The 26970-nt window shown below is 41.3% G+C and overlaps 1 protein-coding gene and 1 pseudogene across 6 annotated transcripts in view; both read left to right on the plus strand.

Annotated features, from left to right (window-relative positions):
• The window catches only part of CBLB (Cbl proto-oncogene B), a 207779-nt gene that overhangs the window by 55482 nt on the left and 125327 nt on the right, over positions 1-26970 (plus strand). The window lies entirely within an intron of this gene.
• Positions 10006-18046, plus strand: LOC140848136 (elongation factor 1-alpha 1-like; annotated as a pseudogene).

The following is a 26970-nucleotide window of genomic DNA, read 5'->3' on the forward strand; positions in this document are numbered from 1 at the left end:
ATTATTGGAAGCAACAATGAATGTTTTACACAAATCCATAGCTAGAATTGGCTGATTAAGGTTCCTTAATTCTGGTAAATTAAGATTTCATTTCTAAACATTTCTGTATTATTGCTCTATATTGTAACAGTTTTTTTTTTGCTACTTTTTTGAAATTTTCTACTCATTAATTTTTTACTTACAAATAAATATAACCTGGTATAACATGTGCTGCCTCCTGTGGCATCTCTTGTTTTCTTTGAGTTGCTTTTCAGTCAGCTATTTGGCGAAGCTTAGTGAGGGGTTAAGGCTCATCATATCTTTGTGACCTTTAAAAAGACTGTCTGTTTGCTGATAACAGATAAGGATCTCATACTTGCTGTATCTGCCTTTTTTGAGAAGTTTTAATGAGTCAGGTCATTAGTCCATCTAAATAAGATAACAAGTTCTGCTTTTGCTTTGAAATGAAGTTTGGGGAATATTTGAGAATATAGGCAGTTTCGCTTTGAGGGCTGTTCATTTTCCTGAAATTTTATATGTGTGGTAAAGATAGTCATGTTTGTTGGGACCTTTCCAGGCCAAAGTATCCAACAGCATACATAGAAGTTTTTCATTTATTAATTAAGTTAACACATGCTACATGTAACACCATGTTAAGGTGAGAATTAAAAATATCTTTGAATTTCTGAGTTTTTAATACCAGAACAAATTTCATATTGTTGTTTTTCATGTAGCAAACATTTTCCCATTGAGTCCCTGCTATGTGCAAATCATGGGAATAGGTAATATGGAAACATAGTGATTAACATGACTTGCTTTCTATCCTTAAGAATCTCTTTATTTTTCCCCTTCACACTTTCATTTCTTTGTTCTTTAGAAAAAAAAATCACTGTAGAGGAGACAGATACCTGAATATAATTTAAGGGAAGAAAACCATAAATGCTGCACTATTGATACTGGCAAAGTGGTGTGGGACTTCAGAGAGTTGTGTGATTAATTGCAGCTTCAGGGCCTGGAGATAGTTTTCTTAAGGATGAGTAGGATTTGGATAGGCAGGCACCCTGTGAGGGGAGGGTCTTGCAGTCTAAAGCAATAGCAATACATAAAAAAGAGGGGGTTCAGAATGTACTGGTCATTCCAGGGAATTCCAAGTAATAGTGTAAGTTAGGTCAGATGTTTTAAAAAGAGATATAATGAAAACTGTGGCTGAGATTGTCAGTTCAGGCTAGAGAGAATGAATGCAGTACACAGAAATGTGGACTATACAAATTAGGGTACTATTGACCTTTATGTCAGAAGATTAATGAAGTGATCTAACTTGTGCTTTAGAAAGTTGATCATGGAAAAGTATGGAATGTATCAGAGGGGATGGAATGGAGGCAGGGGAACCAGTAGGTGTCTGGCTGTCATTTGGATGGGAGTTGGTAAGGAGCTGAGGAACAGTTGTAGTGGTAAATGTGGAAGCTATGGTGTGGTGAGGAAGAGGAGCTGATGAATCTAGTGTTGCTTTTTTTTTTTTTTTTTTTTGAGATAGTTGTTAGTGAAGGGTATTAGGGATGGAATGCTCTGTCACTGCAGTGAGGATAGAGGGTCAGTTCTTCTGTAGGAGAATATCCAAGTGGATTCAAGGATCCTTAAAGAGGAGAGAAAAACTAAAGAAAAATAGAAATAAAGCAGTAAATACAACAAGGTGCGAGTAGATGAGCTCAAAGGACAACACTAATAGAAATATAAGGCAAGGCACGTGTAATTTGAAATTAGTAGCTATATATAAAAAAGTAGTTGAAATTAGTTTTAATAATATTTTATTTAACTTAAGATACCTAAAATATTATAAATTCAACAGTATACATTCATATATAATCCATATGACAAATTAATATTTTACATTATTTTTTGTACACTATGTCTTGTAAATCCAGTGGGTGTTTGCACTGACATCAGGTCTTAATTTAGACTAACTGCTTTTGAAGTGTTGAATAGTGACTGTCCTTATAGGGCAGTGCAGGTTTAGGAAGTCATTTTTTTAAGTTGTCTATAACTTCCACATATTAAAAATGTTGGAGTTAGGGAGTGTAAGTGTGCAAGCAATGTGCTATATGAGAACTGCTAATTCATGATATAAAGTTGTAGCTTAAGAAAAAAAGTCACGGATTGAGTGAATGGAAGATTCCTTTCAGCATTACTCTAAAAGTACTCGAATTATTGAATGTGTTTCTAGTTCCTATGCTGTTTGTTGCAAGTTTGAAAAATTTTTAAGCCATCAATACCATTTTCAGAGGAAAATGTAACTTTAAAAAAGAGCATAATGAAAAAATAATAACCTCTTCAAGTAACATAATAAATCTAAGTTTATACCATTATCTTAAAAATATATGCGCAAGTTTGACTTTGTCATATTAATCAGCTCCCAGATCATTTTAATTTGACAGTCCACCCACCCCCCTCCATTAGTATAATAGAACAAATAATTTAAAACTAGCCCTGGAAAGAATTTTAGGAGACAGCTGAGGAGGGAACATTTGAGCTACAACCCCACTATGCTCTCCCCCCGACTTTAACCCCTGGAAGACAGGAGCATGAATAGAGTGCCCTGAGGCCTCTTTTTACTGAACTTTGAGAATCGTGAGGAAGCAGTTAACTTCGTGAAAATAAACTCTGAATGTCTTTATGATACCCTTGACACTTTGAAAGGAACTGTATTTAATAGCAAATAGCAATTTTGGTGGGGAATTGGATACATACAAATGGCCTTACAAAGGTAACTCAGCAGGGGCTTGAAAAATAAATCTCAGGCCTCATAAATTCAGTCTCTCTCCTCGAATACTGAACCTAAAGAAATAAATAGAGGTTCCATAATTATTCTACAAATTGTGTATTCTAAATCTCTTGGGTAATTATCACAACTAAAAATTACACATTACAGTAATCACAACTAGCAAATTACCTGAATTGCTTGCTTAGTGAATATCTTTCAGTAACCAAAATTTGTACATAAAATGACTATGCATGAGAGCTATTTATAACAGAGTGCTGTTAGTATTGGCTGGTATGAAGACTTCACTGATTTGTCCAATGTAATTTTCATCAACAGTACAGTTTTAAGTGTTACTTGCCTCAGTATCTAAGCCATAAAGTTGTCCTATTCTTAGAATGAAGCAGTTAAGTGAACTGGTGAGAGCATATACTATATTAAAATGACATATATACATGTATCTATAAATTCCAAGAAAATATTAACTAGTTCATTCATAATTTAATACCTTCATGAAGTTTATTATTTCTTTATCCCATTATTAAATGAAAATTTCTATGTCTTCTATATGTTTTAGGGAGCAATTAATTTAATAGTAGAACCCATTGATCTTATAAAATGTCTGAGCTGCTTCACGTGAGCTAGTTATATCCTGAAGTAGAGCCTGAAGATGTGAGCCAGCTAAACATCTTCCTCCTCTTCTGACCATTCCTCCCAATACATGGGACAAATGACTCTTTCTGGGTAGACTCTCTAGAGATTTGAACATTTTTTAAATTGTTTTTGGTTCTGTCTATGAGTCTCTTGGAAACTGTATGAGACCTGCCTTGGTAGTAATCATTAGTGTTGGACCCTTAATTTGGTATTTGACACCCATGCATTATAGAACTTTCATTGGAATTTTTAGTTGGCAAGTCTGGAGAGCACTGGTTCCTAACCTCTTTGGCTTATGAACCTTTAAGAATTAGTAGAGACCTATGGATTCTCTTCTACAGAAAATGTACCTGAGCACATGCACAATTTTGCATAAGGCCAAAGAGGAGTTAATGAGACTGAGAAGCAAACTGGGAACTGTTCATGCTGGAAAGTACTGCTTGTGAGAAGGGGGATCACTGGTGCCTGAAACAGAACCACCTGAGTAACTGCAGTTGTGTGTGTGAAGGTGGCAGGAAGGAATGGGGATAGGGGTAGGGCCAAATGATGAAGAAGGGCAGGAATCTGGCCTTCAGTGTGGTGTGATGTGGTGTAGGTGGGTGTATGGATATCTCCTTGAAATACTTTAGATTTATGTCACATTAGTGACTTGCTTACAGGATTATCTTGGGAATTACTAATATGATTAAGCTAATTATTTTTGACAAATTGACATTCTTTATCATCTTTGATTCAGATATGTGTATGTTCATTTATATATTGTAGGAATGCTGTTTCTACTCCTTTTTATAATTCAGGCAACTGTTTCATCTTTCCCCAAAATCCCTGGGATCTTTCAGGATTCTGTCCTAAATTACAGCTCAAAGTGTCCTGTTGACAGAGGTAGAGTCCTGAGCTTGTCACAATTTTTAAAGCATGCTTTTGAGGAATTCCTACTATTCTTAATTTTTAACCTTAGGAATTCCAAAAAACTGTTGGTGGTTGCTGTCATTAGCTTAGAATTGTACCTTGCCCATGCCAAATGACAACAAATTACGAAGACACCATCAGAATGAGCACCGGGCAGGCAGAGCCTGTTTTAGGAAGTCCCCTGCTGTTCACTGTGCCACGTGGACTGAAGGAGGAAGACCATTTCATGTAAATGAATTCAGTGATGTGGTTAAGTGCAACAAAGTTCTTTATAAAATGAAAATTAAAATTGTTCAGACCCGTCTTAATGCTTAATGCTCGCTTAAAAAGCTAAGTGACTAATTTGACCATTTGTTAGAGAATTGCTCACTTTAACCTTTGAGTTCATTATCTTTTAAATGGCTAACCATATTTTACATAGTCTATAATACATAGAAATATTAAAAATATGATATGCTTTCTCATTAAAAATCCTATTTTTCCCACTTTTATAAGTACAGTGTTTAAGACAGTGTTTCAGTATCACTTTAGTTTCCTCTCCTTGGGTTTTGCAGCCTTTTTAAGTTACAGACCATATATGTATTAATGATGGTTGCTGCTACTTTTTGTTATTCTCCTGGGTGCTTTCAAGATTATTTTTATTCTTAAGCCAATTTTTCTGTGCTAGAGAGAGGTAAATATTCTCTAAAATCCAGCTCTCAGAAGCCTGCTCAGGTCATGAGTGATTAAAAAATTTTTTTCATGAAAATTCTAGTGAAACATTCAAGAAGTGTGTTTTAAATTTCTTGTTTTTTTTTTCAACATGCTCAGGTAGCATTTCTTCCTCTCCTTCTCTCAGTTCAAGTGGTTTAATAAGCCAAATTTCTCAACTTTCTTTATTAATAAAGTATGCATTGTTCTTTCACAGTTTGCTTTTATGTTTATTTTGTAAATTTGTACAATTTAGTTAATTTGTGCAGTAGTTTGCTATGAAGAAAGTGAAGGTTACTATGGCTGGAATTGTCACCTGGCCCTGGTCGGCTAACTCACTCACACGTGTGGGCAACACTTTGTTATTGACTCTTTATGAAGAGCTCCGCCCAGTGCTCTGGGCTGCATGGCTGCAGGAGAGCAGAGACTGGAGTTGTGGCAGCGCCAAGGACAGAGACTGATACAGCTGTGTGGGCGGAGAGGCCCAGAGGGAGACACTGGCTTGCTGCATGCAAACTCCGATGGGATTCTAGTGATTGACCTGCCACCATGGCAGGTATAAACCCTTTCACCCCAAAAACATTCCATTGTCATTTTTCAGTCTCATTGAATCCACAGTGAACCTGTCCAGAGTGAACTTTATCAAAAACCTTATTAGCAAAGGTAGAAATCAAAGCAGTGGTTTAGAAATATAATTTTTGAACTGTCAGAAAAGGGGACTGTGGATAAAATGAGAGTTCCTATGGCCAGGATTCTCACCTGGCCATGGTTGACAAGCTCACTGCACACCTGTGGGCAATACATGGCTGTTGACTCTATAAAAAGAGCTCTGCCCAGTGTTCTGGGCACGACAGGGTGGCAGGGCTGCAAGGCTGCAGGAGAGCAGAGCAGAGGCTGCAGTGGTGGCAGCACACCCAGAGGAAGGCTGTGCGGACTACTGTGCAGAGGCCCAGAGGATGGCTGTGCGGGATGACTGTGCAGAGAGGCCTGGAGGACGGCTATGCAGACAGAGGGGCGCAGAGGCAGAGACCAGCTTGCTGCCTGCAGACTTGCTCTGAGTGAACAGGATTTTAGTGACTGATCTGCCACCTAGAAATAAAGTTGGGTATAACCCTTTCACCCCAAAAACGTTTTGCTGTTGATGTCTTTGGTCACACTGAATCCATAGTGAACTTGCCTGGGGCTGAAACCCATTGGCAAGACAGGGACATACTGAGAAAATACTACAGGCTGTTTAGCCTCATAGTTGGGAAACACGTGTAATTGGTACTCCTTGGACAGAAGGAGGGTGTAAGTAGCTGTTACTCTTCAGCCTGCATCTAATCACATCCCCAAACACACAAGCCTTTCTCTAGGTGTGTCTCTCACCCCATAACACCTGCACCTTGTTTTACTTATCACACTTATTTTTCTGTAGTCTTTAGCCTAGTACCTTCGTGGACATAGTGTGTGTTTAAGAAGTATTTGTTGAATGAATGAGGTAGACCATAAGTTGTTGGGTGGTATTTTGCAAAATATGATCTGCAGACCAGTGGGATCAGCAACGGCAACTCCTGGGACACTTGGAAAAGCAGATTGTCAGCCTCTACTCCTGAGTTAGGGAATCAGAAACTCTGGAGGTGGAGCTCAGTCACCAGTTTTAAGAAGCCTCCAGATTTTCTGATGCTGTCATAAGGTGAGATACCATGCCTTTTTGCATTCTCTGAAGGACCAAAAGCAAAGAATAAGATTCTATTACTTATAAAGTAGTCATAGATGCCACTATAGTAGGTATTTTACAGGTTCTATTACAATGTTTAGTACTTAGAATCAGTTTGCTTTTTGCTGCATGGTGAACCTAGCAACATAAGAGTACGATTATATATTTACATGATTCTTTGGGTTGGCTGGGGTGGTTCCTGTGGTCTGGGCTGCTCAGCTGTGGCTGGACAGCCTAGGATGGACTCACTTGGTGTGTCTAGGGTCCCACCTACATAGCTGGTGCTTCACTCCATGTGTCTTCCATCCTCAAGGAGGATAGCCTGAACACATTCACATGATTACATAATGGCTCTCAGCAGTCAGAGGACCCACCAGTGCACAGGAGATGGATAAACGTCACTTCTGTTACTAATGGCTCATTGGCCTAAGCAAGTCACATGACCAAACCTTGCTTAGGAAGGAGTGGAGCAAGAGATTCCGCTTTTTGATGGAAGGGGGCAGTTACTTTGCAAAGGTACATGCCTACAGGGATGGGAGGAATTTGTAGTTGCTCTATATTTATTCAGTAAATATTTTTCAATGGATTACAACTTGTTTTTTCCATGGAATATTAATGATCTAAAAGTACAAAATACCCTTTGAAAACAAAAGGACATTTTAAGAGAATTACCGTTGTGACCAGTTGCTAATATCTTGCTCTTTTTGCCATGGAGAATTGTTCTAGTTCCACCTTCTATGGAAATGTCTTTGAAGACATAATTTTTTTAAAAATTGCATAAAATGGGTATGATAAATGACAAGTTCAAATTTGTGATGTTCCATTATAGCATACTTTTAAAAATATGACTATATGGATTTTTTTGGAGTTTTAGAGCAGGTTTCTCAGGCTGTGGGGGTGGGGACGGGTGCTTGATATAGACACCAATTCGAGGTACACAGTAAAACCCCAGTTGCTAGGAGAACATTCTTTTATGTTGTGTTCAAACTGTTGAAAAATATATTTCTGTCGATTGTAGAGTGAATAGAAAATTTTGAAGTATGAGTATAAGCAAAATGATTAGTTAAAATCACATCTGTATAATCTTACCACCCAGAGGTAACATAGCACAAATGTTATTTCTGAATCAAATGCTGTCTGAAATGTCTTTTTTTTTTCTGATTGTTGTGCAAGTATTTTACTTGTGGATAGAACTAGTCTGTATAAGATACTGAAGCAAACCTCGTGGTGCAGTGTCTTACCAGTGGGTTTCAGCCCCAGGCAAGTTCACTGTGGATTCAGTCTGACCAAGAAATGGCAGTAAAATGTTCTTGGGGTGAAAGGGTTATACCCAACTTTATTTCCGAGGTGTCAGGTCACTCACTAAAATCCTGCTCACTCAGAGCGAGTCTATATGCAGCAAGCTGGTCTCTGCTTCTGGGCCTCTTTGCCTGCACAGCCGTCCTGCACAGCTGTCCCACACAGCTATCCCCTGGGCCTCTGTGCCTGCACAGTCGTCCTGCACAGCTGTCCTCTGAGCCTCTGTGCCTCTGTTTTGCCGCTCCCATCACTCCAGTCTCTGTTCTGCTCTCCCACAACCTTGCAACCCTGCCACCGTGTTGCGCAGAACACTGCGTGGAGCTCCTTATATAGAGTCAATAGCAATGTATTGCCCACACGTGTAGTGAGCTAGCCAACCAGGGCCGGGTGAGAATCCTTGCTACAGGAACTCTCATTTTATCCACATGCAGCTATTGCCTTGTCTATTTAACAAATGTGTACTGAGTATGCCCATTATATGCAGGTAATAAAAACATGAAGACTGCTAACAGGTAGCTTTTCCATGTTTAAATGTTCTATTTCATAACTTTTACGTGAAAATTGTTTGTGTTTCCCTACCCTTCATTTTTCCCTTCATTTTGTTGTTGTTGTTAATTCCTTCTTGGTGTTTTTCCTTTCTTCATTTTCTGAATTGCAGGGACTTTTTCCTTTCTTTGTTCTTATTTATCATGTGTTCTTTTTTCCCACTGCCGCGCTCCTTTCCTACATTTCCTTCTCCATTACTCCGGTCATTTTTACATATTTTATTTTTCAATTTAGCCATGTTATTAGATCTTGAGAGGTTGCCAACAGATTATCAGCCTGGATCTCATTTTACTTAACCATTTCTTCTTTTGGGATGTACTGATACTTCTTTCAAAAGGAACTGGGTACTTCCTTGCTGCTTAGCCCTTCCACTACATGGTACTCTTCTGAGGAGTCCAGCTTAACTTTGGGCTTTTCTGTGATGCCCTACCATCCCCAGACAAACAAAACAAAAATACAAATGCCTCCTTAAATTCCTGATCTCTCTCTCTCACTCACTCACTAGCAGTTAGGAGATTTTAACATCTAAGCTGCAACTTTTCATTTGAAAACTTGTATGTTTGCATAAACTCATGCCACTCAAAATAAGCAGTGAGAGGGGAAAAAGGGTAGTTCTCGGATTTTAAAAGAGGAAGTTTCTTTCCCCACCCCTACATCTGGTTCTGACTACAGATGGGGAAGAAACAGACTCAAATCCCCATGCAGGCTGCTCTCACCCACAAAGAGTTTGATTTCTGATAACATTTCTGTTTTTATTGTGGTCTCTAGGGTCAGATGTTTTGGTTAATGACTTGTAACAGGAGATCTGAAGGTTGTGCCTAAGCCTTTATATTTTTCTGTGTGGTTATAATGTAACATGCCAGCATGTCAAATCTCTGAGTAAAGTTAAATTTAATAATCCTTTAATTAAACTTTGAAGGAAGGAAAGTATTGTTGAACCCTATGTGTTTCTTGTTTTAGAAACATCAAAAAACATGTTTCATTAATTTACTGATGGTATTTTACTTTTATACTTTAATTTATTTTAGATTTTGAATAGGTAATTCAATTGTACAGAATTCAAACATTGCTGTGGGTTATCTATTTTTTAAACTCCACTTAAAAGCAACTAGTGCTTTATATGTCTTTGTTTAATATAATAAGTTTAAAGTAGCATTTTGAAAAATTGTTTTATAATTTCTTGAGATTATTCTGTAGGTTCATTTCTCTCATAAAAACTAAACTTGTTTTTTGATAATGGATGTCACCTTAAAATTTGGAACGTCCAGAATGAGGTGGTCTAAAGTGGCTCCTCAGCTGCACCTGAGCACAGCTCAGTAACTAGCCCTGTGCTTTTCCATCACAGTGGAAATAATAGGTGGGGGTGGGTGGACTGCTAGAGCTTGTGTAGGTTCATGAAAAGGATAAAGCCTTTTTCGCAATGGGGGTGCTGCCAGCACACAGGTGTTGTGAAAACCACTGCTAAATCAAAACTAAAATAGGAAAGGAAAAGACTCACATCAACATTGTCATCAATGGGCAAGCAGATTTAGGCAAATCTACTACAACTGGCCATCTAATCTACAAGTACAGTGGGATCGACAAAAGAACCACCAAAAAGTTTGAGAAGGAGGCTGATGAGATGGGAAAGGTCTCCTTCAAGAATGCCTGGGTCTTGGAGAAACTGCAAGAAGATCATGAGGGTGGTATCCCCACTGATATCTCCCTGAGACCAGCAAGTATTACATGACCATTGTTGATGCCCTGGGACACGGAGACCTTAACAGAAAGATGATTACAGGCCCATTGCAGGCTGATCATGCTGTCCTGGTAGTTGCTGATGTTGGTGAATGTGAAGCAGGTATCTTCAAGAATGGGCAGACCTATGAGCCTGCCCTTCTGGCTTACACACCGGGTGTGACACAGCTGATTGTTGGTGTTAACAAAATGGATTCCACCGAGCCACACTACACCCAGAAGTCAGATGAGGAAATTGATAAAGAAGTCAGCAGATATGTTAAGAAAATTGTTTACAACCCTGACACAAGTAGCATTTTGCCAATCTCTGGTTGGAACAGTGACAACATGCTGGAGCCAAGTGCTAACATGTCTTGGTTCAAGGAATAGGAAGTCATCCCTAAAGATGGCCATGGCAGTGGAATCACAGTGCTGGAAGCTCTGGATTGTATCCTGCCACCAATTTGTCCAACTGACAAGCCCTTGTGCCTGCCCTCCAGAATGTCTGGACCATTGGTGGTATTGGTAATGGCCTCATGGGACAAGTGGAGACTGGTGTTCAGAAACCTGGCATGGTGGTCACCTTTGCTCCAGTCAGTGTTACAGCTGAAATAAAGTCGGCTGAAATGCACCACAAGGCTTTGAACAAAGCTCTTCCTGGGGACAGTGTGGGCTTTAATGTCAAGAACATGTCTGATAAAGATGTTCACCAGTGTGGCTGGCGATAGTAAAAATGACCCACAAGTGGAAGCAGCTGGCTTCACGGCTCAGGTGATTATACTGAACCATCCAGGCCAAATCAGTGCTAGATGTGCACCTGTGCCGGATTGTCACACAGCGCACATTGCTTACAAGTTTGCTGAGCTGAAGAAGATTGATCATCATTCTGGAAAAAAGCTGGAACGTGGCCCCAATTCCTGAAATCTGGTGAGGCTGCCATCATTGATATGGCCCCTGACTAGACCATATGCATTGAGAGCTCCTCCGACTGTCCTCCTCTGGGCTATTTTGCTGTAGATGGTATGAGCCAGACAGTTGCTGGGGTGTTATCCAAGCAGTGGACAAGCAGGCAGCTGGAGCTGCAAGGCCACCGAGTCTGCCCAGAAGGCTCAGAAGGCTGAGTAGTATCTCCAGTCCCTGTCGCCTCAGTCTCAATCAGCAGTGGGAGGACAGTCTCAGAACTCTTTGTCTCAATTGGCCATTTAAATTTAATAGTAGAAGACTGGTTGATGATAACACATTGAAAAACCTTCAGCAGGAAAGGAGGATATTTTGTGAACCGTTTTGTGTGTGTGTGTTTGTGGCAGTTTTAAGTTACTAGTTTTTAAAATCAGTGCTTTTTAATGGAAACAACTTGACCAAAAATCTGTCACAGAATTTTGAGCCCCATTAAAACAAAAGTTTAGTGAGAAAAAAAGAAAAGGATAAAGCGTCCACTTCCCATTATTCTTTCTGCTTCAATGTACAGGATTAGGGGATGCCTGGGGGGAGACAAATTCATACCCAGGAAACTCAAGTTGTTCTGATACCTGAGATTATAAATTAAAACTTAAATTAGGCCTGATTTTACCTACATTGTTTTGCATACTTATATCAGAAATTCAAAAGTATTTTGTTGGAAAGCTGAATTGCTTTTGGCATTCTGAATTTATTATGTGAAGTTGGTGGTTGGATTTTTCCATGGAAGGAAGGTGAATTTAAAAAAACAACAAAGTATGGGATCCACAATGGAGGTTGGAAAAAGTGATGAGACAGCTGTCTTTCTGACAGTAGCCTCAATTCATGGACTTTGGCAGTTTCATGTTTAGCTTCGGGGTGTGAAAAGATAACTTGAAGCATATTAAAAATTTTAAGAGTTTATTTGAGCAGAAGTCAGTTTGAATCTGCAGTGTCCAACCTGGCAGATAGAAAGGAACTGTGAGGGCTACACAGGAGGTAAGACTGTTGACAGGCATAGGGCAGGAGGTACAAGGAACTAACCTGGGCAAAAAAGCGGGTTGTTTGTTGCAAGGTTCCTTTCCTTTAGGGGACGGCAGGTGAGACCCTTTCCTTTAGGGTCTGCTGGGCAGGTGAGCTCACTAGTGTTATCAGGCAGTTCCTGTTTAGGATTCCATTTCTGGGAGAGCTGGAACTGTAGTTAAGTCTTGGTTTGGTGACATGGGGCTTGGCATAAGCAACTCCATTTTGGGCCTGCTGTCTTGTTTTTAAGAGGAGGTAAGTTTGGACTAAAAAGTAGCTAGTGGGAAAGTAAGTCTCTTGAGGTCCTACACTTGTAATTCAAGGAGTGAATGTGAAGCAAAGAGCAGAAATCTTTTCCCCCTTTACCCAGAGAATGGGGGAATAAATAACATGTATAAATTTTTTGGTTTATATTCTATGTGTACAATCAACACTATCTACATATTTATAGTTATCTGTATCCATCAATAGGTAACATATCCACATATAATCTCAATAAGTAATTATTACTAAAGAACTGAAAGCCCATGGTAGACATTTCAGAGTGTTTTCTTTGGCTCAACAATATGCATGTGAGAGTCATACCTCAACATGTTGCTGCAATTTGTTCATTACTATTTAGTATAATATTTTGTGAATATCTCACAATTTATCCATTCTGCTATTATGGACATTTGAGTAGTTTGGTTTGAATAATGTTGCTGTGAAGGTTCTAGAATATTCCCTTGCATGCATTTTTTATGGACATATATGCTTAAGAGTGAGGTTGCTGGGTCATAAGGTATGTATGAATTCCATTTTAGGAGAATATATATATTTAACTTATTTCATTATATTTATATGGTATCTGTTATTTTTTGATCCCGACTGGTTAGTTGTTAGTCCACAAGAAAATAGTACCTTTTTATATTGGCGGCAAAATGTATGTGTGGTTTCAGTATGACCAGGGGTTTGAAGACTCAGTTCTAACCACTAATTTGTCTGTGACACTGTGGTTGTCACAGCTTTTAAAAGTTTGTGGTTCCACTTCTATAAACAAGAAGATAGAAGTAATTGATTTCTAATGTTCCTTTAACTCCATGTTTCTGTGATTATTTTGAAATAACCTAAAAGAATGTTACATAAGTGTACTTTTTTGATATCTGCTCACTTGAGAAACAAAACTACCTAGTAAAGTTAATCTCTGATCACATAATTTTCACAACAATTAAGTAGTATTGGGATATGCAGAAATCTATTTGGGATATTCAGTAAGTAGGCATGACTTTTAGTAATAGGCTAAGTCACACAAGACCTGTGTTAGAATAATGACCCATCTTAGAATAATAATGACATGGTAACAGTAATGACAGAGAATATTTGAAATTAACATAGAGCACTAAACTTTGCTGTCCAAATGATTCAGTAACTTGGAACTCTAAATGTCCAAAGAAATCTTTGTATTTTGTGTTAAACTTTCAGTTGAAGTAAATAAATTAATGAGGAACCATTGTCTGTAGTCTTATTTTTAGTGTCAGATTGGTATGTTTTAATAGTCTATTTTTCCCTCATGGCCTCTTCCCATGTATAATCTGTATTTGCAAGTCAGTTTCAGAGTTGGGAAAAATGAGCTAATGTTTCATAGGTGAATGGTAACTAGTTATTAGGCCATATTTAATTCACTTTTGTGAGTAACTTCTTTGTCACTTTTTGCTTCGTTTCTTTATCAAAGCTGGTGGTGTTCCTAGCTCAGTTTTTCAGAGACATGTGGAGGCCCCACAGAGAAAAACTTCTATGCTCAGTGTGATTTCTCTGAACAACTCCTTGCAAGGGTGCCTCAGACCTCTCTGTGGCCTGAAACTGCAACTGGGAGCAGGCATTTTAATGAGTCTTCAGTGGAGTCAAAATTATTCAATTTAAAGGAATACATTTTTTTTCTGAAATTATATCCCTCTTGTTCTTGTTGTATGAAAATATTATTTAATGTCAAATAGATGCTAGGTTTTGTGTTAATGTCCTTTTAGTGAAATAAATAGGGCACCAATGTTGTTTCCCCTGTATTTGTTGTTAAACATTTCAATACCTTTTAAATAACAATTTCTGGAAACCAGTGGTTTATGGAATACCTTCTTTCATCAATCCTTTCATATTGAAAAGGGTAGTTTAAGTCTGGGGAGAGGAAATCCCGGGGCAAAATACCTCTAATAATTGAAATCAGTTAAAGGGAGAAATAAAGTTTAAAACCTGTTTATTGCTTACAAACTGCAGTCCTGGTCCTTCTCTCTTTCCTGCTTTAGCAGAAGCAAAACTGACCCTCCCCTTACCCCTCAGGTACAGATAAGCCCTCCTTTGCCCAGGTAGTTATCCATTGATATATAGATGAACTTCTCTCCACCCCTGAGGAATGATGCAAATGCACTAAAGCCATACTTCTCTCCACCCTTGAGTGCCTGTTGATATACAGATGTACTAAAGCCAGGTGAGATAATCTGGAAATACTACAATTTTACTCACAGGCCACCCCTCCAGAAATCTCACCTTACAATTGACATGGTCCCCCTCTTCCAACTAAACTAATGACATACAATAGCAACAGCAATAAAATCATAATAATCCTCAAGCCAGAGGATTCAGCCTATGCAGATTAAGTAAATGTACTTTAGAGCACAATCTCTCACTAAGCATAAAATGTTTCTACACTTGTTTACTCATTCCTAACAACCATGCTAGATTACTCACAAAACTTTTACCAAACATTAGACAAAGTCAGGCCTCTCTTTAAGCATTTTTTTTTTGACAAGAGCAACACAATCATGGTAATTCTCAAGCCAGAGGATTCAGCTAGGTTCAAAGTCCGATGCAGATTAAGTCCAAAGCTCATCCATTTCAACCATCGTGTAGCAGCTGCAGCCAGGGGGTGCATCCAGGACACAAGGATTGTAGATGCAAATAACTGTGACTGTGGGGGTTCACTTTGCTGTTATGCCAGGAACACACAGGAGGCCAACTTCCAGGTCTTTTCCCCAAGGTGCCAGAAGAGCCAGCCATCACCGGTCCATGTGTTGAAATGTCCAGGGCCATGTCTATTTTATTTCTAATTGCTACACCCATCCTGGCAACTCATGTCCAATAAAGTGGGTGCCTTGATCACTCTCAATCACTGGCAACTGGCCGTAGGCTGCAAGGAGATGCTCTAGGCACCTCTTGGTGGTTTGCTGATCTGCACAACATACAGGGCACTCCTTCCAGGCTTGGCTGACTTCCTCAAAGGTTAATGGCAAGCCCATCAATGGGCCCACATTGTCTTTTGCCCCTCATGCAACAAACGCTGATGTAGCCATCGGGCCGCATCTAGCCAGTGTACCTGGGCCAATGTGTCTGCTTCGTTATTCCCTGGGGATGCCAAAGGCAAATGGCCAGTCACATGATATACAGTTCATGTCTGTGCCATTCCACTCCATGGCCTTTGGGTCCAGTCTTTCACCCACCCTGCAATGGGATAGGTGATTATTACCTTGGTTGGAGCTATTGCAGCAATGGGCTCCATAGCCAGCAAAGTGTGGTACATAGCAGCCATTTGCTTTTCCATCAAGGTGACCCGGACCGCTGCTCCTTTCCATAGTTGTGACCAGGTTCCACCTGGCAGCAGGAGCAGCAGCAGTGGCAGAAGCAGTAGCCTTAGGCTCAGGCCACGGGCTGGGGTCAGCGTGGCCAGCAGTAGTGTTGGCGCCTCCATGACCACATGAGTGTATATGCATGTCCCGTGGCATGAGCGCCACTTCTCCCCATCATTTCTAGGTGCGGCCCTCCCAAAGGTCACACCCATTATGACAGATTTCGGGTTCAGAGGGATCCTACCGACTGCGCCAGATGTAAGTCTGGGGAGAGGAAATCCTGGGGCAAAATACCTCTAAAAACCAAAATCAGTCAAAGGGAGAAATAAAGTTTAAAACCAGTTTATTGCTTAGAAACTGCAGTCTGGGCCCTTCTCTCTTTTCCTGCTCCTGCAGAAGCAAAACCAGCCATCCCCTTACCTCTTAAGTACAGATAAGCCCTCCTTTGCCCAGGTAATTTCCCATTGATATGGAGATGAACTTCTCTCCACCCCTGAGGAATGATGCAAATGACTAAAGCTATACTTCTCTCCACCTTTGAGTGCCTGTTAATATGCAGATGTACTAAAACCAGGTGAGATAATCTGGAAATATTACAATTTTACCCACAGGTAGCTTCTCTGTACCACAGTTTGTCGGAGTCAGTTAATTTTACCCTTGATTTATCACTCGAAGCTGGCCTCTTGAAGAGTGCTGGGCATGCTTATGTGCTCTGCCAAGAGAGGCTCTGCCTTTCACTTTCCTTCTCCCAGGTGTCAGAATGGAGCAGTATCACCCTTAGGATTCAGCAGCTGCTCTTTTCAAACATTGACACTCCCTGGCCATAGTCCAGCCTGTGGATTCAGCCATCACTCCACCACAGGCAGTGCCAAGATCTTCTCTGTGATTAGAGGTTCTCAGGATAAAATTAGTTAGTGGTGTTTGATTAACATTTTCCAAGGGTATTTATGCAGTGGGTAGGCAGGGAGGCCCTGATTGCTCTTTAATTATTAAGTTACAAGGAGATAACAGAGTGGGAAAAATCAGTTCTAAGTGGAGAAAGCACCTAAGTGGCATTTGGAGAAGATATTTTTTTTATTTCTCAGCTGTCAGAGAAATTTCTCTACTTTCTTTCCCCCATTTGCTGTTCTTAAGGATAGAACCAAACATAGCAAAGGCATTGTTTGCATGTAGGAATCTCCAAGGCTAATGGTGATGGAGGGAGATGATTGAAGGGGGAACCAATTGGTTCCTTTCTCAAATTGTGCATAGGTAAGCCACACTGTCACCAACCTGGCGATGTGTGTGGTCATCTATTGTTTCCTTTCGTAGCAAGTACAAGCCCCCTCTCTGACCTCTGACAATATGTTAGCCACTCAGAAGAGTTCAGTTCTTCTCCCAGGATAGAGACTGAGGGCTGAACTGGGGTGTGGTGATGAGGTTATTATCAGTCTGATGTTGCTATTTACAAATGTGAAAAGTACAGACTGTCCCAGGGCTGGGGCATCAAATACAAGGGTGGGTTCCTTAGGGTTACTGAGCAAGAGAGATGACAAAGCCCCATCAACAAGGCTGCCCTTGAGTATGTCCTTTAGGAGAGCTAAATCACCCTTAAGCAATGATGCACTAGCCCTGGAATGTTTTTGGCTGACTTCCAGCACACTGTTGATGTCATGAGAGGGTCTGATAGATACATGGAACAACAGAGTGGAATCTTTCACAAATCTTTAAATAGGTACTTAGATCTTGAGGCTGCTTGAGATGCAGTTTATGTAGAGGCAGAGCAATGAAAAATGAAAGAACTTTTAAGGTACCTGCTAACCCAGTGCTTTTCCAAACATGCTCTGGAGGTGGTGGTGGGGGCCCAATTAAAGTGTAGATTCAGCAGTTCTGGGGTGAGGGGTGAGATTTTGCATTTTTAATAAGCTGTGAGGTGATGTTTGTGCTGCTGGTCCAAGCACTGAAGTTTGAGTATTGTGGGTAAAATTCTAACATTTCCAGAATATCTCGCCTGGCTTTAGTACATTTGCATAGATCCTCAGGGGTGGAGCAAAGTTCATCTCCATATCAGTGGGTAATTACCTGGGCAACCCAGGGTATGTCTGAACCTGAGAGTTTAAATGGAGGAGCTGGCTTGCTTGCTTGCTTGCTTCTTCAGGAGCAGAGGAGAGAGACAGCCTTGGACTGCAGCATGTAGGCAATAAATGGGTTTTAAACTTTATTTCTCCCTTTGACTGATATCGATTTTTAGAGGTATTTTGCCCCAGAATTTCCTCTACCCAGACTTATATCTGGCGGCAGTTGTCAGGGTGCCTCTGAACCCAAAATCTGTCATAATGGGTGCGACCTTTGGGAGGGCTGCTCCTGTGGATGGTGGGGAGGCCCCAGTGTATGCAGTGGCAGAGGGTGCTGCTTCACCTGTTGTTATTCCCCCAGCTGTGGGCTTCCAAGTTGGGAACCCCTAGTGGGGAATTATTCTAGGGTAAAGTACCTCTTAGAGTGGGGCCTTCCTCAGAACTGGGGAAGGGTGGAAACACCGGAAGCTGCAGAATTAGCCCTCCGTGAGTTGGAAGACTGCTTGGAGACCTTAGGGGGCTGTCTAGCGGCTGGCATTGTAGGGTCTCTTTTCATCGAGATAGTGGAAAATGTTATACAGAAGACAGAGAGGATTATCAAGGGACTTAGGTGGGAGAGAGACACACTTCAGCATCACCTGGAGGAGCTGGGTGATAACCTATGGGATGCTGTTGAAGAAGAGAGCCAGTTACTGAAAAGGCACTTTATGCTCTTACAAGATTCCTTAGCATTGGCGAGGGGGGAAACAGCAGGAAAAGCTGCATTGCAGGAGGCTGTGGGGAAGGGAGAGGAAAGAGTAGTGCCTTCGGCCCCTGAAATGGTGGAGGAGAAGCCGTTGGTGGAGAAGCCCAAGGGAGAAGGGGAGGAGGCTGGGCCTTTGGCAGATTTGCTACTCAGGCTACCACTGGAGGTAACATCTTCTCCTGTTTTAAAGGCCTGCTCAGCTGTAATTAAGAAAATAAAAACGAAACAACCGCAGGCTTCTCAGGGGGAGGAGCAGCCCCCTCCCCAGGTTGTGGAGCACTCCATGCTCTGCCCCTGTACCCAGGATGAGCTGGTGAACTTGAGCATCTGGTATAGACAGAGGCCATCGGAATGTCTGCCTACATGACCTTCACATCTCTGGGATACGGGGATGGAAAACATTGCTGTGTCAGGTACTCAGATGAGTAGAATGGCTTCCCTGATGACTCACTCTTTCTTGGAGCACTGTCATGCCTCAGAGAGTCAGGCACTCCTGGAATGGCTGACAGCTGCCATCAGGATAGTTTGGCCTATTCAGGGTGATTTACCATATTTTCCCAGCAGTTGGAAAACATATGTGGAGCTCCAACAGGTACTGCGGGAATTGGGTATGAAAAACATCATCTATAATATGGACCCCCAGGGCCCTGATGAGGAGGTGTTCACTATAGGAATGAGAAACCTGGTGCTGCATACAACTCCCACATCTTCTTTGGATCCCTAGTGAATACTCTTGCACCCCCACCTAGGGCAACCCATAAGAAAGGCTACTTGTATTTTAGCAGATCTGGGGGAGGTTGAAACAATAAAGGCATGGAGGGAAGTACAGGCCCTAACAGAAAGGAGAAGTGCAAAAGGCCATGTGAAGGTCTCAAGGACCCAGATGTGGGATGATTTGATAAAGGCTGGAGTAGTGAAAGAAAAACTCGATGGGCAGCCCAGTAGAATATTTTTAGAACTGTGGCACCAATTAGAGCCAGAGCAGCAGTTCTAGCCACCAAGGCCCAGGACACCAAAACAAGAGTCAAGGCCTCATACCTGGCCTGTGTCCCTGCAAAACTTCATGGGAGACAGTACTCAGGATTCCCCTGAGCCCTCACCCCTACAGGAGGATGATTGGGCATCCTGGTTCGACTGAGGGGGGGTGTCAATGTCCCCACCTTGGGGGACATGATGAGGACCAGAGGCCACATGTAGAATTAGCAGTTCATTGGTCCCCTGTGAATGTACAATGTGTCCTTGCACTGGTGGACACAGGAGCTGAGTGTTCTTTGATTAATAGCAACCGAGAGCATTTTCCCAGGACCTCTGCTGTAATACATGGCTTTGGGGGTAAGGTAATTAGAATGAAGAAAGCCCAAATCTTATTGGGGATAGGGCATTTACCCCTAAAGGAGTATACTGTGTACATTTCTCCCATCCCTGAATATGTTTTTGGGGTGGATATCCTTCAGAGCCTGTGGTTACAGACCACTGCAGGTGAGTTAAGACTGAGGGTATGTGTGGTAAAGGCAATTCTGAGGGGACATGCTAAGCACCCACCTGTAGCTCTGCCTGAACCTTGGCGGGTGACAAATACTAAGCAGTATAAATTGCCTGAGGGGCACAAGGAAATTGGAGAAACTCTACAGGAGTTGGAGAGGCTGAGCATCATAAAGCCCACTCATAGTCCTTATAATTTCCCAGTGTGGCCAGTGAAAAAGCCAGATGGCTTCTAGCCTATGACTGTAGACTACAGTCTACAGGGGAATTGAATAAAGTCACACCCCCTTTGCATGCTGCTGTGCCTTCTATAGCAGACATTCTGGACACCCTCAGCCATGAACTCTGAACGTATCATTATGTAGTAGACCCTGCTAATGCTTTCTTTATTGACATAGCACAGGAAAGCCAGGAACAGTTTGCCTTCACATGGGAAGGCCTGCAGTGGACATTCACTGTCCTTCCACAGGGATATCTCCACAGTCCCACCATCTGTCATGGACTTGTAGCCTAGGACTTGGCCACATAGAGGAAATCGCAAATAATGCGATTATCACTATATTAATGGTATTATGCTCACATCTGATTCTCCTTCAGATTTAGAAGGGGCAGTTGCAACATCTACAGGAGAAAGGATAGGCTATGAACAGCACCAAGGTTCGAGGATCTGATTTGTCTGTGAAATTCTTGGGGGTTGTCTGGTCAGGTAAAACTAAAGTTGTTCCTGAAGCAGTTATAGACAAGGTCCAGGCTTTCCCCACCCCTACCATTCTGGCAGTGTTACAAGATTTTTTTGGTCTTTTGGGCTACTGAAGAGTGTTTATCCTGCACTTGGCACAAATTCTGAAGCCCTTATACCGGTTGGAATGAAACAGTATCAGGTGGGACTGGGATGACATATGTGCATCTGCTTTTACTGCTGCCAAGTGGCCAGCCAGCCAAGGCCGTACAGACCTTGAATGTAATGGACTCATCAAGGCCCTGGGAACTAGATGTTCATGTAACCAAAGATGGTTATGGATGGGTTCTTTGGTAGAGGCTTGAACGGACATGCCTACCTTTTGGATTCGGTCACAACTATGGAAAGGAGCAGAGGTCCAGTACACCTTGAGCCCATTGCTGGAAAAGCTCCAACCAAGGTAATAATCACCTATCCCATTGTGGGATGGGTGGAAGACTGGACCCAAAGGCCATGGAGTGGCATGGCACAGACACCTACAATGGTCAAATGGGGCACATATTTAAAGCAGCACAGCACTCTCTCTACTAGACCCTTAAGTGGAGAACTCCAATGCTTATTGGGGCCAGTGACCTATACCAGTGGGAAGCAGGAAGAAGTTGCTTTTCAACCCTTGGTAGCCAAGACTCCTTATCAGGAGTGAAAAGCCCCTATACTTGAAGATGCTTGGTATACAGATGGTTCCAGTCATGGGCGGACCCCGAAGTGGAGGGCTGTGGCTTTCCATCCTAAGACTGAGACATTATGGATGGAGGATAGAGAGGGGAAGAGCAGTCAGTGGTCTGAGTTGCGGGCAGTATCACTTGTGATCACAGGAGCCCTCCCCTATAGTTGTCTGCTCTGACAGCTGGGCCATCTATCAGGGCTTCCCCCTGTGGCTACCGACATGGTATCATGCCAACTGGATGGTTGGTCACTAGCCCTTTGGGGGCAAGAGTTGTGGCAAGTCCCTTGGGCCTCTGGTCAGACTAAGACTGTTACTGTATATCATGTGACTGGCAGTTTGTCTTTGGCATCCCCAAGGAATGATGAAGCAGACATATTGGCCCAGGTGCGCTGGCTAGAAGGAAAGCCTGCCTCTGATGTGGCCCAATGGCTGCACCAGCTTTTGTTGCACGCGGGGCAAAAGACAATGTGGGCTGTAGTCTATAGGTGGGGCTTGCCATTGACCTTTGAAGAAGTCAGCAGAGCCTGAAGGAGTGCCTTGTGTGCTCTAAGAGGGACTTACACCGAGTCCCACAGCCACATGGGACAATAGTAATGGGACCAATCCCCCTTGTCAGGTGGCAAATAGACTACATTGGGCCTCTGCCCATATCAGAGGGATATCAGTATGCTATGACTTGTGTGGACACGGCTACTGGACTATTGGTTGCTTTTCCTGCATGTTGTGCAGATCAGCAAACCACCAAGAGGGGCCTGGAGGATCTCTTCGCAGCCTATGGCCAGCTGCAGGTGATTGAGAGTGGTTAAGGCACCCACTTTACTGGACATGCACTACAAGAATGGGTGCAGCAATTAGGAATAAAGTGGATATATCATGTACCATATAATCCTACTGGGGCAGGCATGATAGAGAGGTACAACGTTTTGTTGAAATCTGGCCTGAAGTCGGACACCAGTAGTCTACAGAGTTGGTCAGTTCGCCTATGAACAGTGCTGCGGCTTTTGAATGAGAAGCTACGTAAAGGAGCTTTGAGCCCCGTGGATATGCTCAGACACCTTGCTGCCTCTTCTTTACAATTTTATGTCCAAACCAAAGAAGAGCTATTGGAGCCAGGATATGACTAGCAGAGCAATATCCTGCTGCCAGCCCCTACTGCATTAAGCCCTGGAGACACTGTTAAATGGACGTAGCCCTGGACATTTCAACACATGGATCAGCGATAGCTGGCCCTTTTGGCACACTGGGGGAAAGGCCTAGAAGCTGGCCTCCTGTGTATTCCTGGAATAACAGCTGAATGGCCCTCAAAGGTCATGGTAGTGTACCCCAAACGTCCAGGAGGTAAGAACATCTTGCCGGGAAGTTTTGTTTTATCTTTATGGCCTGTGCATGTACCTCCCATAACCCTATATATATATATACCTATCTGTAACTCCCACAGGGAGGTGGGTGAAAATCTGTTATACTAGACCAGGACGAGATCCCATTCCTGCCACTGTCCTATCACAGGACCACTCTCTTGCATGTATCCTACCTGATGGACAAGATTTGCCTATGCTGGTGTTGTTAAAACATGTACCTTATCTCTCTTAAGGTTATTTTCTCCTACAGTCGTTGCATCCTGAATGCGCCTCCTGAGTGCAGCTGCCGCATGATGATTGTTCTAAACGAACCTTCAGCTACTGCCTGCCTATGGAATAGATGAGTCATGGACTTAATCTGCATAAGACTTTGAACCTAGCTGAATCCTCTGACTTGAGGATTGTCATAATTTATTTTGTTGCTATTGTTATGTCATTAGTCTGGTCACAATGCTCCAGTTTTCTCGTCCAGGGACCATTGTGGAAGAAAGGGAATGAATAGATTGTAAGGTGAAATTTCTGTAGGGGTGGCCTGTGGGTAAAATTGTAACATTTCCAGAATATCTCACCTGGCTTTAGTTCATTTGCATATCCTCAGGGGTGGAGAGAAGTTCATCTCCATGTCAATGGGTAATTATCTGGGCAACCCAGGGGGTGTCTGAACCTGAGAGTTTAAAGGGAGGGGTTGGCTTGCTTGTGTGCATGCTTCTTTAGGAGCAGAAGAGAGAGAAGGCTCTGGACTGCAGTTTTTAAGCAATAAACGGGTTTTTATTTCTCCCTTTGACTTACTTTGGTTTTTAGAGATATTTTGCCCTGGAATTTCCTCTCCCCGAACTTACAAGTATAATTGTTAGACATTTGTTCTTTTCTTGCCCTGGATCTTCAATGCCAAATTGAACTCTAAAACCAAGTACATAAGTATTTATTGTTTCTTCTTGTTGTTTTGGTCTTTCTTTACACCTGACTGTGAAAACACTGTTCATAATGAAGAAAATAACAAACACTCTTTTTACCTGTGGCATACATACTAAAGGTGTATTATGGTAAGAACCATGATAAATGATAGATACAAATAGGGTCCAAATTAAATTCACTAACCAACATACTGGAAATTCTTTTTGATTAGAAAACAAGTGTTAGGCTATACATTGCTATTTGTAGACTTTTCTGTGTGGTACCATATTTGCATGTCTGTTATACTAAACGTGTGAGGAACAGATTTTTGTGACAGATTTTGACACAGGAAATACATCAGGCTCCATAAAACTTGATGGAAAAATGTATTGCTTAACTACAGTCCATTTTTAAAGAACAGATTGCAGATTGCAGTGCATTCAGGGTATCAAATGGGTCCTATTCTTGAGAGCTTTGGCAGAGTCTCCCTACCCAGAGAATTCTGTGGGAGTGTCACCCAGAGGCAGGGTATTTGATTGGCTATTGATAATATTGTGTTTGGGGTTGGCCATATTCAGCCCAGTGTTCTATTTTAGATTACAGAAAAAGGATACATTTCTTTACTACACTGAATATTTAATGGGTGAATCATTTCTGGAAGTGAGGGAATTACTGTGGTATTTTGAAATGGAAACAAATCCTTTCAGATGTGCATCAGCAGTGTGATGTGGGACTGTTTCAAATGGTAATACACCAGGGGCTGAAAGTCTGCCAGAGTGGAACATCTGCTCCTGACAGGCTGCTGGTGTGTTCCTCTCTGTGTACTCTTCTTTTCTTATGCTTGTTTTCTCAATTTTTTAAATGTAGATTATATTCCATTCAGAACACAAGGAAGAAACACTCAAAATTCAATTATTATCTTACAAAAGAGAAATCTTGAACAAAAACTTTAAGTATGGATGAAGATCTAACTATTCCTAGTCATTAAATTGTACCTTGTGATACATTTTATGGAAAGTGGTTTTCTTTTTCAAACTCAACCTAGATGCAGTCCTCCCTGGTAGAATCATGACTGAATATGTAGACTCCTGCATCCTTGAGCAGCCCAGGTAGAGGTGGGCCTGGGTGGTAGAATGAGCAGGCCTGGAGAAGGAAAATGGTTTAATATCTATAGCATGGTCTTGCTACCCCATCAGCCCTTCTCTGAACACCAGTCACTTCTGACACTGCAATCTGTCATGTTGCCAACTGCTCTACACCCACAGGCTTTTTCTAGCAGGCTTGTTGCCTTTATCTGCAATGTTATTCCCTTTTCTCCTGCCTCTCACAATCCTTTCTAAGAGGCCCAGAACTAAGTACTTTCTCCCTTTAGCTCCTGAATTCCTGAAGCACATTGAATGTACTTCAACTATATAATTGCACTGTATTTTAATGTGTGTTTTCCTATATAATTTTCCACTTGGATTATAAACTCCCAGAAGGCCAGGCACATAGCTGGTTTTCATCTTATTATCCCTGTTGCCTAGCAGGTCATAGCACATCATAGCAGAGCCTCAAAAAAAAAAATTAGAGTTCAATAAACTTTATCTTAACATCCCTGGAATTCCATTTATGTAGATCATAATTTCTGTGCATATGAAATTATTCTAAAAAACAGGGAGAACTGACATTTGTGCAATAAGCTAGACTTTCAGACTGAGAAGTAGCATGTTGGATCCTGGGAAAGGTAGGCCAGAAAATGAAAAGGGTGACAGGTGCAGCTTTTACAGCCATATCTTTGTAGGTCATATGTAGCTTTTCTCTTAATATTTGATTCCTAAAGAAATATTCAATTAATCAGGAAATAATTAAGCAGGAAATAAAATTTTTATGAGTAAATACGTGGTCTTCTTCCCATCATTCTAATGTTTAACTGAAATATTAAAAATGGCTTCTTCTTTTAAAATATTTGAATGTTCTTATTCATATTATGTTTTAAATTGTAGTTAGCTCCAGGAGAGTTATACTGATTGATTCTCATGCTTAGTGTATAAATCTTAAAGGCGTTGGGAATAGCAATACAGCTATTGAATAACTATTTCACTAAAAGCATTTATATGGCAGACAGGTACAATGATCTGCACAGCAATATTTTTGAATGTCTTCTCCAGATTTTTATAGTGATGGTTTAGGTTCAGCTGGGAGTCAAATGAATTATGCTTAAAAGAAAAAAATCAGTGCTTATACTTCACTGTTGATAAGGGATTATTAATAGTGGTTGACTTTTAAACAGATACCCCCATGAATAGAACTAGAAAAGTCAAACTCCAGAGTGATTGCTTATCTAGACATATGTCAAATCTGGTTATGTTAAATTGTCTTCAGAACATATGTGATTTAAATGGCAGCCCAATTAAAAGACTGCTGTATAGTCTATAAACATCCCATGCCTTTGCTTTCATTTTACATACAGATGATATTAAGGAAATTCACTACCTTTGAACATTTAAGACTTGTAGAAATCAAGTCTTTTGTCACTGTAAGTCAGTGGATTACCCTAATGATATTTCCACAGTTCAGTTCATTGTGTGGTTATCTGAAGAAGTATGTTTTGGAAATTAACTGTAGTAAATTCCTTCTGATCCAACTCTGAATGGACTGCTTTCTAATTAGTATTATCCAGACTTCTTCTAAAAACCTCTCGTCATTGGTTTGTTTTAGAATCAGGGAAAATACAGACAACATAAATCTTGTAATTTCCAATGTAAAATTACTTTCTTAGGTAGGAGTACAACTTTTAAATTATGTGTTTGACTTTTTTATCCACAGGTTATTTACTTATTCATATTGATAGAAGAGGGTCCTATTCTTTCAACTGCTATCATTAATGACAATAATGATAATAGTAGTAAGTGGATAGCACTAATAGTACTAGTAGTAATGATTAACATCTGTCAAATGCTTGCTGTGTATCTGTTTTTAAGCCAGTTATTTACTGCTGTGTAACAAACCACTACAAAACTTAGTGGCTTAATTCAACAATTACTGTTTGTTATGATTCTGTGGATTAACTTCTTCATGTGGTGCTGGCCAGGGTAGTGGCTCTACTGGAAGGTCCAGTGGCCTTAGGCCTAGCATTGTTTCCACCTTGCAGCTGGGGACTCACTGGGGCTTGTGTGACTGGGCTTCCTCATAGTATGGTGGCTGAATTCCAAGAGCTGTTTTCAAGATGCAAAGGCAGACACTGCAGAGC

Source organism: Manis javanica, chromosome 3 (genome assembly GCF_040802235.1).
Source record: "Manis javanica isolate MJ-LG chromosome 3, MJ_LKY, whole genome shotgun sequence".
Lineage (NCBI taxonomy): Eukaryota > Metazoa > Chordata > Mammalia > Pholidota > Manidae > Manis > Manis javanica.